Raw genomic sequence first — 15,408 nt, 5'->3', positions numbered from 1 at the left:
TGGCGGACAGGACACTGTACGTCTGTTTTAGTGTGTCTGAATTTCTGGGTCGCAAACCACCTTAGGTAAAGTAGGGCCCTGGGCAGGGCGGGCCTGCTCAGGGGACCCGGCCGCCCCCTTGGCCAGGCTTTTGGGCTGTGCCCCAGCTCGCGGTCTGGTCCTCTGTCTCTTCCTTTTCAGGGTTTTTGTAACCTGTGGGGTCCCTGTAGAGAGGGTGTGGAGCGGGGCACAGAAGAGAAGCACCGTTGAGAACACGAGTTGCAGGTGAAGTGAGGGCGCAGCAGGCCCCCTTCTGCAAGGTCCCCCTGGCCCCGGGGTCTCCTGGCTCCAGGGAGCTTGCTGGGCTCTGCCCCCGAGGAGCAGAGCGGAAACCAGCAGGACGACCCGCGGGTTCTCCAAGATGCGCTTGTTCCTGGGTGACCAGTGAGCGTGGTTCCTGCCTTGAGAGCAGACGTCCTGAGGTGGTGGGGGACAGTCTCCCCATCGGGCTCCGAGAGACCCGTCCTGAGCTCCCAGCCGCGCGGAAAGCGTCGCCACTCTCCTCCAGTGCCCCGGTTCTAGCCAGGGAACCGCCCCCCGGGGACAGGTGGCCATGCTCAGGTACTTGTTGTTTGTCACGCTGGGGGTCGGGGAGTGTGGACCTAGTGGGCGGAACCCCCCCCCGCCACAGCTCAGTGCCTGACTGTGCCCAGGGCGTGCCCGGGAGAGGGGGCTGTGAGAGCGGCATCGGTGAAAACCGCGCACGTGTCGTCTGTGCTCTCTGCCTCTCCTCAGGAGCGTGCGGGCAGGGAGCAGCTAGATCCCAGGCTCGCCTGGGGGAGAGACGCCTGCAGTGTGGACCCTCCACACTGCCTGACGGTTTAGGGTGTGGACGAGGCCGGCAAGACCCTGGGGCAGCGGCACTGTGGCCAGTCTGCTGGTGACACTCCCGCTCTGCAGCTTGTGGCAAGTCACTTAACCTCTCCGTGCCTTAGTTTCAGTGTCTGTAAAATGAGGATACTAATAGCTACTTCGCAGGGTTAGAGGGTTGAGTGTAACTGTCACCGTCCTTCCAGCTCCCTCACTTCACGCTGGAGGAGAGTGAGGCTCAGAAGGGTCTGGCCCTGCTCGAGTCGCCAGGTCGGGTCCGTGAGCCAAAGCTGTTTTCATGAGCGGTGGGAGGCAGGACCGGGCCACGGACTCCTGGGGAGCACGTGGCTGTGTGCGGAAGGGCTGCGCCGGGAGGGCGTGGGCTTGTGTGGCCGCCCCCGGGGTCTGGTGGCACCCTCCCTGGCCGTGTGGTCTGAGCTGCGTTACCCGACCCCACGAGGGGACCCCGGGATGGCACCAGCTCAGCCGCGGGCTGCCTCCGAGCCCGTGCGTTCTCTTCGGAGTGTCGGCACTTATCCGGGCAGCCACCGATGACTTAAAGGTGAAGTGTTAACCAAGAAGCGCAATCTCGCGTTCGAGTGTGGTTTTGCAGGAGCAGGGGCCTGTAGCGGCGTAACTAAGGGCTGTGTTTCCCGAGAGAGGCGGGGAGGGGTGAGTAGCAGGTGCCTCTGGCTTCCGGGCCAGCACAGAGCACCTGGCCTGGCTAAAAAGCTCACACAGGGCTGCGTGGGTCTGGGAAGAAGTGGGAAGAGCGGTCCCCCTGGACATACTGTGGACGTCAGGTGGCAGCTGGTTATTTACCGTGTTTTGAATTCTGTAACTGTTTTTTCTGGATCATTCTGTGGTTTCATCTCTATGGCACAATGCTTTTATGACAGGAAGTGGGTATTAATGAATCAGTTAACTATTTTGTAAATCTAGGGTGCTGTCTTGTGATGTCTTTGTAGCCCCCAAACACAGGCGCTACGGGCAGGACTTGCACAGTTGGGTAGGGACAGCTGTTCTGACGTCCCTGTGCTGACCTTGCCCAGGAGATGCTCAGCCTCTCACAGTGGGACAAGGGTGTAAACATTTACCCGCCTCTGTGGGCGCGGGATGCTTCACTGTCGCCGTGCCCCCTGCAGCAGTGACCTCTCCATGGTCCGGGGGTGCTCTCTGCACGCAGACGTTAGCCGGGGGGGTGGTGGGGGGAGAATCTGGCTCCCGTGTCCCCTGCTCGGGTGACATGGATCATTTCACCAGTGATTTAGAGAGTCTGCTTCTCCCCACACATGGACATGAGGCCGCTGAGAAATCAACACCAAACAAGTTTGGAGGATGTGTTTAACCCACTCTCAGGCTTGTCCAAAAAACTTGTCCCAATTTTATTAACGGATAAGAGTGAACAAAGGTTCGGGACTTCCCTGGTGGTCCAGTGGTAAAGAATCTGCCTTCCAATGCAGGGGACGTGGGTTCGATCTCTGGTCAGGGAACTAAGATCCCACACGTCGCAGGGCAACTAGGCCCGCGAGCCATAACTACTGAGCTCCCGCACCTCGACTAGAGAGCCTTCGTGCCGCAAACTACAGAGCCCACATGCTCTGGAACCCGCGCGCCACAACTACAGGCCCACACGCTGCAGTGAAGAGCCCGTATGCCACAACGAAAGATCCCGCATGCCTCAACGAAGATCCTGCGTGCCGCAACTAAGACCTGACGCAGCCAAAAAAAAAAAAAGAGTAAACAAAGGTTAGTGAAGAAGGAAGAAAAACAAGTTGCTTTTATAAGTAAAATCAAATATATAATAATGTTCCACTCATTTTGGCCCATGCAGTGTAAAGACCAGCCAAGAATAAGGCATTTTTTCAAAGGTAGGATGAAGTCCTGGCCCATTTTGCAGCGTCGAGCAGTTTAGTGGCTGGTCCCTGAGGGCCCCAGAGCAGGGACGTGCCCACTTCCACGCCCCTCTGCCAGTTGACTGTCCTCCTCACCCCCTTACAAGTGCGAGGCCGAGATGACCCAGAGTCCTTTCTGAGATAGACTTGGACTCAAGTCTAATAAAGGAAACCCCAGGAAATCCAGAATACACATTAGCACGTGACAAGGGGAAATTCATTTTTAAGCTCTGCAGATAAACTGCGGTTTGGCCTCCTCACATCACAGCGAAGGGCGGGGGCCCCGGGGCCCTCAGTGTAAACTGGGGTAAATTAAGGAACTGCGTGCAAGCTAACAAGTCTCAGTCCTGAAATTCGGGTAACAAAGGCTACCAGTCTGGTTTTCTCACTGGCATATTTCTCTCTTTCTTAGAAGTTTGCTGAAAGCAATGGTGGTTATTCCCGATGGGGTGACGGGATCCGCAGGGCCTTTCAGATATGTTTCTTTGATGTTCCTTTTGTTTGTTCGGAGGTTGCAGGAACGCCCCAAGCCACAGCTGCTGGTTGGGGTGTGGTGTGCAGGGGCGGGGCCTGTCCTGGGAGAGACCCTCTTGGGACCAGAGGCCTGACGATGAATAAGCTCGATGAGGAGGCTGCCAGGCCCACCGGGACGTGGGAGAGGACGGGACCCTCCCCCTCCTGAGTTTCTCCCCCTCGACCCGCTGTGGGCCCACGGAGGGCTCTCCCTGGGGGGTCCTCTGGGGCGGGGCCTGGTGGTCTTGCTTAAGGGTCCCACGCGGAGGGGGTCCGAGGGCCCAGGTCCAAGGTCTGCTCCCTTACAGCTGAGCTGGGCACCCGCGTGCGTCCTGCCTTGTCATCCTGCGTTGTCATCGGCGGGAAGGCTGCGCTTGGCCCTGGGCCCGGCTTTCCCGGGGCGGGGGGTGGGGGGAAATCCTCCCTGCCCTGCGGCCAGGTTCCGGCTCCCACGGAGGCCAGTGGCTGTGGCAGCTCTGGACGGACGCCCCCCACCTCCCCACCCAGCCCCGCGTCTGCAGGAGGGGGTGGGACCCCACGATCTGATCTGCTTTTGGCTTCTGCTGCTTCCACTAAAATCCACCCCCTCCCCCGTTCTTTGGAATTAGAGGGAGGGTGGACTCTGTCAGCGAGACAGGTTTAGAATGGTTGCGTTCTGTGCTGAGTCACCGCTGCTGTGCATGGTGACCCCGGCCGCAGCTCGGGGTTTGACAGCCCCCAGAAGCGCCGGTCTTGCTCAGATTGCATCAGGGAGGCCACGATTACCGGCCGTGGACAGAGGCTCCACACGCTCTGCTCTTACTCCTGAGGTGCTTTGAACAGCTCGTGTGGCTAGAGACTATTCTGGAAGGAGATGGTCACGAATGTACTTGGAACACCGAGGCTTTTTATGGTGCTGTTGAGAGGCTGGCCCTGCGTGCGAGCATGGGGTGTGGGACCTGGTGCTTCTTTCCTGGAGCCGCCAGCCCCCTGGAATTTTCTCTCAGCTCGTTTGTGGCATCAACAGTGTTCCGTTCTGTAGTTTTACCTGGTTCGCCTGGAGCAGCCCTGAGTGGTGGCGGTGCTGGTCCCACGTCCTCTGGGCTGTCACGCCGACAGCTTGCAGGCCCAGGTCAGGGTCTCAGTGCCGTCCCGTGTGCTGACCAGTCTCCACGGGCCCCAGACAGGCGTGAGCCAGGGCTCAGCTTCTTAGTTTTCAGAGCAGTGCGTCCCTGTGCGGTGAGGTGCATGCGGGCTGATGATCGAGCGGGGGGATGCGTCCCCCGACCCACAGGAGACGCCCACGGGGCTGGGGCCTGCCTCTGTGTCCCCCTGATGCCCACGGGCAGTCAGGCAGCTGTCCCCAGGCTGCCCTAGAGAGCTTTAGGACAACAGCAGTGCCGGGTCCCCCCCCCACCCCAAGGACCTGCTTCCGCGGGCTGGAGAAGGAGAAGGAGGAGGAGGAGGAGGGCAGCGAGGGCTGAGGGGCGGAGGGGCTCCTGCTGCGTCGCTCTCCCCTCTCCCCTCGCGTTTCCGTCTCGGGGTCTCGCCTACCCACTCCCCACGCTCGTCCCCTGAGGACTGAAGCAAGTGCCCTCTGGATGCCGTGTGTGTGTATGTGTGTGTGTGTGTGTTCAAAAGTAAACATCTTCCTTGAAGAAGGTGTGGGGAACATAGAAAAGCAAAGTGAGAATGTGAACAGCTGTAATTCCACGTCGGGTGCCTTGGGCCTGGGTCGCCCCACCCCATCAGCCGGCAGCCGCGAAGCGGGGCACGTTTGCGCTCCGCGTGTGCACATCTGTGTGGGTTCCAACCTGTCGGCCCGTTTCAAAGCTGGGAGACCCCCGAATCAAAGGGCACCCTTGCGCCCGGGGCCGGCTGCAGCCTCTGCTCTGGGAGCCGGAGCGGAGAGGGGTCTGCGGGTGGCGGTTAGAGGCTGAGGGCCTTTGTTTCACCCGCGTGGGCGCGCGACCCTGGTTCCCAGTGAGTGGGGCAGGTTTAGAGGCGGCCTCAGCTTGGGAGAACGTGACTCGGCCTCTCAGCCTGTGCCGCACAGTGGCCGGCCCTGCGCCTGGAGCTGTCGGTGGTTGGGAGTCGGTGGCGAGACCCGGGTGTACCTGGGCCGAGCTCTGGAGGGACGTCGAGAGAGAGGCGGCCGGGAACGGGCCCCGAGGGCCTGGCTGGGCTTCTGGGTTGGCGGGGAGAGCCCTGTGACAAAGCAGAACCGTGAAGGGACCACGAGCAAGGTGCCCAGCGCTGCAGGGCGCCTGCTGTCTACCCAAACCTTTTCTCTAGACAAGATCGCGGCACCAGAGGTTTGGACCGCAATAGGCGGCCGAACGTCCTGCGGCCGTGGGGCGGCTCTCAGGGCCCAGGAGCCTGGCCGGCCTGCGTGGCCTGTGTTCTGACCCGAGGGCCCGACGGCTCCGCGGAAGAGTCTCCCTGGGAAGCGCCTGGGATTCTGACCGCGTTGAAGGTTGTGGGCACCGCGCGCCTGCGTCTGGATCTGGATCTGCCCTGACCGTCCACGCAGCCCCGAGCCTCCTTCCTGCAGCTCTGAAGTGAGGGGTCACCCGCCTGCTCGCTGCTGCTTCTGTTATTCTGGACGCCTCTCTGTGATGAACTGGACCTTCACGGTGATAACTGTGGAACCAGAGTTCTGTGGAAGGACTCTGACTTACACGGCACGTGTGGCTCGACTCAGAAACACGCAAGCCGAAGCGCTGTCGGTGTGATTAGGGGTCGTGACACCCCCCGTGGACCCGGCCTCCAGTGTGGGGTTGTGGACCCGGTGGGTCCGGACACGCAGCAGGAGCCTCTCCCTGCTGGTCTGGCACCAAGAGAGCCGAGCAAGGTGATGACAGCCACGGCCCCTGTGTTGTGGCGGGAGCGGGAAGAGGAGGGCTCGGATGGTCCCGGTGGAGCGCCTGCCCTGTGAGAGTGCCAGGAACCAGGCATCTCGCAGGCGGTTATGTCCCCTCTTTACCGACGGGGACACAGGCTGCTGCTGATCTCAGGTGACAGCGGGGAGGCCGCTGGTTCGGAGCGTTGTGCTGGCTCTGTCCTGGGAAGCACAGCCGCGCTGGGAGCCCTGACCCCGGAGGCTTGGAGCTTCCCGGGAGGGTGGGGGGACGCCCGCGTTGGGAGCGGGGCATGAGGGGCAGGACCGCAGACCTTCAAAGGGTGCGTAACGGGGGGTGGGAAGTGGCACCGCTGGGCCACGCTTGTGGGAGGTGGGGACAAAACGTTACATCTGCCGATCACCAGCCAGTGGAACAGAAAACACGGGAAAAAATCCAGGGCACTCGGGATGTGCGAGGGCCGTAGGCTTCTGCTTCTCTTCGCTCCTTTTTTCTGGGTTTCAGATGTCCTGGGCCGTTGTTCCACTATTGTAACAACACACACAGTGGTAGCTGCTTCCTGTGTTGCTAATTCAGGGAGCATTCCCTCTGCCCTTGGGCCTCCACCTTCCCTGACGCCCCGCCCTGCCCTTTGGCCTTCGTCCCCGTCTCCCTGCCTGACCTCCACCCTCTCCGGTCCTCTCGCCCCGGTCCCCTGACCCGACCATCAGGGCTGCTCCTGCATCACTGCCCTGGGGAGGGGCCGCCAGACGGCCTCTGCAGCTGGAAGCACTTTTCATTACTTAGAGGTGGTGGTGGCGTTAGGACTGGGGTCTTCTATGAGTGCAGTTTATTTTAATTCATGGAAAATGGCGAATTGGCCCTTGGTTGATTAACGAACGGGCAGGCTAGGCCAGGCCGGCCAAGGGCTCAGATTCTGGGCGCTGAAATAGAAGTGCTGGGAGCAGGAGCGGCTCTGGGGAGGGCGAGTGTCCCCAGGTGAGGTGCTGGGGCCCAGACGGCACGCGGCCGGAGAAGTTTCTGTAGAGTTTTGTGTTTTGCTCAGGCACCGTAGACTGTTAAGCGGGAAGTGGATGGTTAAATTCAGATTAGAATAAATTAAAGAGTATGTGTGGAGCGTTCAGTGCTGGTTTATTAGCTGGTGTACAAGTTAGTGCGTGGAAATGTGATTATCACTTGGAGGATGACAAGTGACGGGGTTGTCCGCTTGCACATATGTCACCTGTTAGTAGACAGACATGGTCGACTCTTTAAAACGTTAGGTAGATATTCTTAGATTCCTAATAGACAGAAAATATCACAGAGGATACGGAAGCAGATCAAAACGTATACGGGCACCTAATCCACAATGAAGACGTATTTTAGTTCCCTGGAGAACGTGGGAGTTGCCTTCTTTGGCATCCGGCTTGAAAAAAGTTACATCCTAACTCACACCATATAAAACAAATGCCGAATGGATTAAAGGTTACAAAGTGAAAAACTAAAGCAAGATATCAGAAACCTTTTGGAGAATCTTGTGAATAACCTCTGGAATGTGGGAGAACTAAGCAGTCAGTAAACTAAAAAGATAGACCGATCTGATTATAGAAGAATAAAGATTTCTGTCTAAGTGATGACCTCACAGCGGCCGAGCGCTCATGCCTGGGACAGGCCAGCCGGGAGGGGGGGGGACAGGCGGGCGGGGCCCGGGCCACGTGCTCGCAGACACTTTCCCCTGGTGGCTCGGCCTTGCCCTCAGCCCTGCCTGCACGCGGTAGCGGGGTGGACACTCCGTGTTGGTGCCACGTCCTGAGGACGGCCAGGTCGTCCCTGGATCCATGGGTGGAAGCAGACGTGCCTCGTGGTAAAGAGAAAACCGCTCGCGCCGAGCCGTGATCAGTGATCCTGTTTCAGTGGCCAAGTTAAGGCTCTCCCCCCAACCCCGACATTTCCTCCCTGTGGGGCTGTGAGGGTGCAGTGCAGGGCCTGGAAGCGAACCAGCAGGGCTGGTGTAGCTCAGGGCTGCGGGGCCGGCAGAGGGAGGCTGGTGACGAACCTTTTCTGTAGGTGCTTACGCAGCGTTACCGGTTACAATGAATATGTATTTCTTTTGTACTGAAAAGTGTTCGAAAAGAGGACGAAAAAAGAGTTTCTCTATAAAACTCAGTTTCAACCATAGAGCTTCTAAAAGAGCCTGTGCCTGTCCTTCGGTGGCCGTGGACACGTGCCCCCCGTGTGCCCTGAGACGGGACAGGTGACTTCCTGGCATGTGTCACAGTTTGGACCCAGCTGGTTCAGGACTTAAGCAGAAAACACTTAATAAGATTAAGTGGTTAATTTACCATCTGCCAGGGACTCAGCCTCTGGAGCTGGAAGCTCTCGGCCTCAGTGGGGTTTGTGAGTGAATTTCTAGTTTAGAGTTAATAAATGGGGGCATTTGTTCACAAAGCCCTGACTTATACTCTGTCATTTTACATTTAAGCTTACTTATCAGAAATGGCTGTTATCATTACACATAATAAATTGACTCTGTCAGTGTTTAATGTAAAAGGAAGGAATAGCTGGCAAAAGAGAGATTAGACCTAAAATTTATATTTAAGATAAATCTCAGATGCTGTTAAATGTATAAGCATTTCTATTCAAACACAGTGCATGCTCTATAGAAATTTTAGAAAACCTAGTTCTTAAGTTTTCAGGGTTGAGAAAAAAGTGACTCATTTCCCCGCTGAAAGCTTTGCCACTGTTAACATCTTGGTCCTTCTGTTCATTTATTTCCTCTCCATTTTTGTTTTTCATATGGAGATATATTGTGTGTGCACATATACTTATTAGATATGAAATACACACATATATACATGTATATTATGTATGCCCCTTAAATTTTCCCTGCAAACATTTCTGTGTGTTACTGGAAGTTCTTCGTAAACTCCACTCTGGTTGCCGTGTCGCAGCCCCCTTCCCTCCTGCAGCCCCCGGCTCTCGCCTGTCCTGTGCTCTGTACGCTGGGGGTCCTGCCGTCGGCTCTGGAGGCCGGGCCCAGGCTGTTGGAATCTCCTGTTTTGGGACACTTAACTGTTCCCTTTCTTTTGGCCAACATAAATATCGTTATAATAAACATTGATCCTTAAAAAATCTTTGTTTTATGGATTATTTCATTAGGACAGCGGTCCCCGACCTTTTTGGCACCAGGGACCGGTTTCGCGGAAGACAATTTTTCCACGGACGGGGGTGGGGGGGATGGTTCAGGCGGTAACACGAGCGATGGGGGCGGCAGATGCTCGCCCGCCGCTCACCTCCTGCTGTGCGGTCAGTTCCTAACAGGCCACCGACCGGTGCCGGTCTGTGGCCCGGGGGTTGGGGACCCCTGCCTCAGGAGACCTAGATGTTGATGTATTCATGGGCTTTAAAACATGGTTTTGAAAGCTCGAGAAGAAACGGCAGCTGTGGGAATGGTAGCCAGGTGTCAGGGGAGGCCGTGGATCTGCGGGCATGTCTGCCCTGCTTCCTGGACACGGGGTCTCTGCAGTGAGGCATGGGTGCCATGTCCCCACCTCAGGCCGGTGAAGATGCAGAGGTGGATTTCTGCTCTGTCAGCCGTGGCCCCTTGATGTGACATTGGCTTTGGGGGAGGTGGGTGGCCAGTGGGGGGCAGTTCCCACGCAGGGGCCGCAGTTGCGGGGCTGCTCTGCCCTCGGCCGGGTGGCCCCGGAGCCGCCTTCCCCACAGGCCCTCGCCCTGGGCGCCCTTCCCGGAGCCCGCGCTGCTGGGCAGACCCAGGGGTAAGGAGCTTCAGCGCGGGCGTCGGAGGGCCGGCACCCGCTCCCTGCGCCCCGAGCTTCTGCTGCTCTTGTGAACGGACCCGCCCCTCGTGGTCCACACAGCTTGGGGCGCAGGCCTGTCAGACGGCGGGGGGGGCCCTCTGCCCCGCCCCAGGACCACCCACTCCCTCCTCGCTGCGCACCTGTGGGCGGGGCCTCCTGCCCCGGGGCGGCGGGAAGCCTCGGGGTGGGAGAAGGCGGGCCACCCGTGTGCGCCCCGTGTGAGCCGCAGGTTTGCCGTGGCTGTGGCTCAGGAGCGAAGGGACGAACACGCCACCGTCTCCCACGTGGAACCTGATCTCGGTCTTGGCCGCTCTTCCCAGTAATGAATGAGGAAGGAAAAACCAAAGTCTTAATTTTGCCGTTTCCTCCTGTCCTGAAGTTGCCACGAAGACTCAGATCCAGAGGCCAGCGCAGGCTTTAGGTTTGCGGTTCTCTGCAGGGACAGCAGATTAGAGACCGTCTCTGCGGCGGGTTCCCTGAAGCGGGATGATGGTCGCCGCGGTCACCCACACCCGACAACCAGGTCTGAGGAGGCGCTTCTGTGGGGCTCACGGCCTGTGCTCGCGGACCCGGGGGCCGCGCCGTGGCTGGAGTGCGGGGGCCCTGGGCCCACCTTCCAGCGTGGCTGCACCTGGCAGTTGGCCACCTCGTGGCAGGAGCCCCCCAGGCCCGGTCCGTGCGCCGTGAGCCGGGGCTCCCTTTGGGGCGCTGAAGTCTGGGGTGCTGGGAACGGACCCAGCGTGCCTGGGATCCTGGGATTCTGTGTTTGTTGGCGTCTCCGAGTCTCTCAGACCCTCGTGGTTTGATGGGACCGGGATTACCCCGAGGGGGTCTCAAGTGGCAGACCCCAGTCCGGTCGGCGCCAAGCGACGGTGCGCATGCCGAGATCTGAGGCCCGGGATCTTACCGCATCTGAGCTGGTCAGCCTGCCTCTCCTCCTGCCGGACCCCGCACAGTGTGGGCACCGCCAAGCTGGCGAGCTCAGAGGGGCCCTGCCTTGGCCGCTCGCTGCTCTGGGCCGGGCCGTCTACCCCTCGAGAACCCGGAGCCACGCACACCTTCTGGGAAAGCCCGTCCGCAGACCGACCCTCTGCTGTTCGCTTGTTCTACGAGACCTCTGGTCGCTCACAGGGACTCTGCCCCCAGACCTGGAAGGGATGACAGTGGGGCTCCCCCGGGGGCGGGTCCCTGTCTCAGGCCTCCAGGGCGAGGCCTGTGCGCTGCGTGGAGCCCTGCAGGTGAGGGGTGAGGCCGCGACGAGCAAGAGCATCTCTGGCTTGCTTTGGTCCCCACTCAGCCCGGCGCCCGTCTGTTCCCTGCGACCTAGTGGGTCTGCAGCGGGAACGGCTGGGCAGGAGCCCGACCCTGGAGGCCCACGTCCTGGCGTGGAGGTCCCCCCGCTGGCCGGTCAGGGGTGGCCGCGGGGACAAGGGCCGCAGCGATGCCGCGCCCACGTGGCCGCCAGGATCAGGACCATTCTGGATCGCACTTCTGCAGCATCTCGTGCCCGGGTGGGTCCCGGGCTCTTCCTCGGGGTGGTCCTCCACCAGCCGGCGAGCAGGCCGTTGCCACAGATGGTGGAGTCGAGCCGGGAAGCCTGGGGCACGGCAGTTGTTGCCGGGAGGACGCTGTGCGCACAGCCCTCGGGCTCGGGTGAAGGCAGACGCGGCCTGTGTCCTCTGACCGAGACGCGCCCGCAGTGTGGGGAGCAGCCCAGACGCCCCCTGGTTCGACCCTGCGCGGTGCCTCCGGGCCTCAGGTCCCCGTGGAGTGGGTGTTGGGGGCTGTGCCTGGCGGGGCCCAGCTGTCGAGCCCTTTGCTGCCGCTGGTCCTGACGGCCCCTCCCTCCCCCTCCACACAGTAGGAGGTGTGTCTAGCGGCCGAGACCGTAAACTTGGCGGTGTTTCGTGCCTCCTTAGACCGGCAGTGGTGTTGAAAAGGACTTCGGAGTTTTAAACAGCTCTTGAGATGTGGAGCCCCGGGGGCTGCCGTGGGGCTGGGTCTGAGGCGTATTCAGTCCCCGAGGGTGGGGAGTGCACAGCGGCTGCCGGCCGAGGCCTGAGTCACCCGGGGACACGTGGTCCTGGCGTGCAGGGTGGGCCTGAGATCCTTCCCGCCCGGAGACACTCGTGCATATGAATCACGGCTGAGAGCACAGCCCACAGCCCTTTAGAAATAGTTTTGAAGCTTTTATTACTTCGTTCTCGGAACCCCTGGCAGGGTCCCGCCTCCCCCCACCCCACCCCACCCCACCCGCGTGCCTTCCAGCTGCCTCTCTCCTGGGCCCCAGGCTCAAGGAAGCCTGTGTTCCCGGACGTTCCCGGGGTGTCACGCCTTCTCTGACTCAAGCCAGCCTCCCCTGTGCCTGCCCTTCCCGCGTCCCCTTGTCACCCCCAGGGGCGTCACCCCAGCCTCCACCTTCCAGACTCCTGCCCGCCTTTCTGTCTCCACGGGGCCTGCCCCTCGGACCCTCGGGCGCTTGCGCTCGGCAGCGACACCCCTTCGCCCTTCCGGGCGCCCTCGCCTGCCCCTGACTTCCTCTGCGTGGTGGTGCGTGCGGTCAGCCGCGTGCTTGCTGCTCAGCTGAGAGAAGGTGGGTGAGGAGCCAGGGTCGTCCTCCCCGCGGGCGGGTCCCCGTTAGCACCAAGCGCGTTCCTTGTTCCCGCGTTTGCCGAGAACCTCCCAGCGACTCCAACGGGGAGGCCTGGGCCCTGCAGGCGCGGCCCTCCTGTGGGATGGAAAGGAAACACCGTGACCTCCGCGGAAATGGCAGAGCGCTGGGGACGGGGTGGGTGGGCCTCAGGGCGGGGAGGTGGGCGACGCAGGGGTCTGGACGCAGGGACGCGCTGGCGGCGGGGACCGTGGGGGCCTCGAGGGCCCGGCTGAGGGCTGTGCCTCGTTCAGGGGGAGTAGGCCGCTCTGGAGGGGTGGGGCAGGAGGGGTCATCATGGAGGTGACATGCACGCCCGCGTGAGCCACCGGGGGGGCCCCTGAGCCTCCGTGACTGGGAGAAGCGTGCTTCCTGGGAGAGCTAGAACGCCGTGGAATGTTCTGGAACACAGAGCGAGGCATGGGCAGGGAGGCACCGGCTTTGGGGCTGTAAGCGGTTCTCAAACGTGGGCCGGCTCGTGAGCCGGGCGCCGCGTCCTGAGGCCGCGGGGCCAGTGGGCCTGGGAGTCTGCTTTTCCAACCAGGTGCCCGGTGATGCCGCTGCTGCTGGTCTGGCCCCCGGCCCAGAGCCGCTGGGTGGACGGCCGGGGGGAGCCGCTCGTCCTGGCAGCCAGCCGCACGCCGGCCACCTGGCGCCTGTCCTGGTGAGGCTGCACCCACACCCTAGAGATGCCGCCTGACACCGGCCACACGCGGGGGAGCCTGGAACACGCGGCCAAGGCCACGCTCCCGTCGCACGAGACGTCTGGGGAAGGCAGGCCAGGTGGGCGCGTGGACGTGGGGCTGGGGCGGGAGCGCTCACGGGGCTGCGCTGCTGCTTCAGGTGGTGAAGGTCTTGGGCATTAGTGCTGACGGCCGTGCAACCCTGTACCAAAAAGCACTGAATCGTACGTTTCAAAAGGTTGAATTTTATGCTGTATAAATTACCTCTCAGTAAAGAGCAATAGTTGCAAAAAAATTACAAAAAACTCGAATTATCCACCTGAGGACAACAGGGAGCTAATTCATTATTTGAAAACTTGGTAAATAAAAGGCAGTTACCGAGTGTTTACCCTGGGTGTGTGGACCTCACCAGCGGGTCAGTAAACGGCAGAAGAGGGGCTCTCTTATAAAATTACTTCCGCTTATAAACCAAAATCAAAGACTATTACCACTTTGCAACCCCTAACGGGTTGGTGGATTTGGCTCCATTTCTGTGAGGTACAGAGTTGGCCAAACTGATGAGGGCCAGGCTCCGGGTGGGGAGGGGCCTGAGCGTGCGCTGAGCGCCGGAAACGTCCCCGTCTACCCGGCCGTGCGCGTAGGGAGACTCACGGAGCTGTGTTCGCTGAGTGTGCGTTGTACCCCAAGAAAAGAGTACAAATGAAAAACCACGAAATCAAATGTACACTCCAAAAGAGGTATTTATTTATTCCCACCCGTTCTCTCTGCAGAGAAGGGTCTGGGGAGGTGCGTGGCCGTGAGTGACACACGGTCACACTCAACAACCACCGCCCTGTCCACACCCGTAACCAGCTTTTCTTCCTTTTTGCTTAAAATGTGGTAAAATGCACATAACATAGAATTCAGCAGTCTAGCCATTCCTAAGTGTACAATTCAGCGGCATTTAGTGTGTCTACATGTTGTGCCACTACTTGCTCTAGTTCTAGAGCTTTTGAGTCACCTATAGGGACATGTCTCATCCCGACCCCCTGGCAACACGGAGGATACACAGTGCGTTATCAGCATGAATAGAGTTGCTGTGAACATTCACGTACACGTGTGTATTTTTGTTTTTCAAAAAATAAATTTATTTATTTATTTTTGGCTGCGTTGGGTCTTCGTTGCTGCGCGCGGGCTTTCTCTAGTTGCGGCGAGCGAGGGCTACTCTTCGTTGCGGTGCACGGGCTTCTCATTGCGGTGGCTTCTCTTGTTGTGGAGCACGGGCTCTAGGCACGTGGGCTTCAGTAGTTGTGGCTCGTGGGCTCAGAAGCTGTGGCGCACGGGCTTAGTTGCTCTGCGGCATGTGGGATCTTCCCGGACCAGGGCTCGAACCCGTGTCCCCTGCACTGGCAGGCGGATTCTTAACCACTGCGCCACCAGGGAAGTCCCCAAGTATTTGTTTGAGCACCTATTTTCACTTCTTTCCAGTGGAATTGCTGGGCTGGTTGGTGACTCTGTGTTTAAGTTTTTCTTCCCACCGTGGCTGCACCGCTTTGTGTTTTCTTCCTCAAGTTCAAGACAGGACTCTTTCAGAGAAAGGTGTGGGAAAAAGAAAAGCCAAAATAGTACCAAAATATACAGGGTGGGGTCGTATGTGGATTGTTTCTGAAAAATGAACCTAGATCTTTCCTCTGCCAGTGGAGTGGGGGTCTTTGGAGGCCAGGCGTCTTCCTTTGCTCATTGAGACCAGCGGGGCTCATGGCTGCACTGCACTTGGCGACTTTCCCCAAATTCATATTTTCCAGATTGTCTTTCCTCCTTGAATTCAAAATAACACTAATGCAAGCTATGAAGAATGTTTTGCTGTCAGAATCCAGAAACCTGGACTGCAGCGGTGCCAGGCAGCCCTTAACCCGAGGTGACGGTCCTTGGCCTTCACCAGGGGACCTGCTGGAGGGTGGGCGGACCCCCTGCCGCGTCTGGCCGTGCGGGGGTCTCAGCCCCTCCAGTCCGTGCACCACAGGATATTGTAGGGCTAGTCAGGAGGGTGGATCTAGACGCAGTTGGAAAATCAGAATTTGACAACAAAGGAGATCTCAGCTCCCTAAACCTTGCTTTCACAGCCTCCGTCAGAGCTGGGTGTGCTGGCCTTGTCAGGGCTGGTTTGGGGGACCTTGTCCTTCGGAGGACAGAGAAGAG

The 15,408-nt window shown here is 59.5% G+C and overlaps 1 protein-coding gene across 4 annotated transcripts in view; it reads left to right on the top strand.

Annotated features, from left to right (window-relative positions):
- The window catches only part of RASA3 (RAS p21 protein activator 3), an 89,964-nt gene that overhangs the window by 11,385 nt on the left and 63,171 nt on the right, over nt 1–15,408 (top strand). Inside the window, exon 1 of one of the 4 annotated variants that reach the window (XM_068526465.1) lies at nt 12,251–12,490. The exons of the other annotated variants lie outside the window; for them this stretch is intronic. The gene's annotated coding sequence lies outside the window, so the exon portion shown is untranslated. Of the gene's footprint in view, nt 1–12,250; nt 12,491–15,408 lie in introns of those variants that run through there. 4 annotated transcript variants of the gene reach the window in all.

The sequence above is a fragment of the Eschrichtius robustus genome, chromosome 18, assembly GCF_028021215.1.
Source record: "Eschrichtius robustus isolate mEscRob2 chromosome 18, mEscRob2.pri, whole genome shotgun sequence".
NCBI lineage: Eukaryota > Metazoa > Chordata > Mammalia > Artiodactyla > Eschrichtiidae > Eschrichtius > Eschrichtius robustus.
Note: the sequence above shows the minus strand (reverse complement) of the source record. Positions and strands in the feature narration are given on the sequence as shown.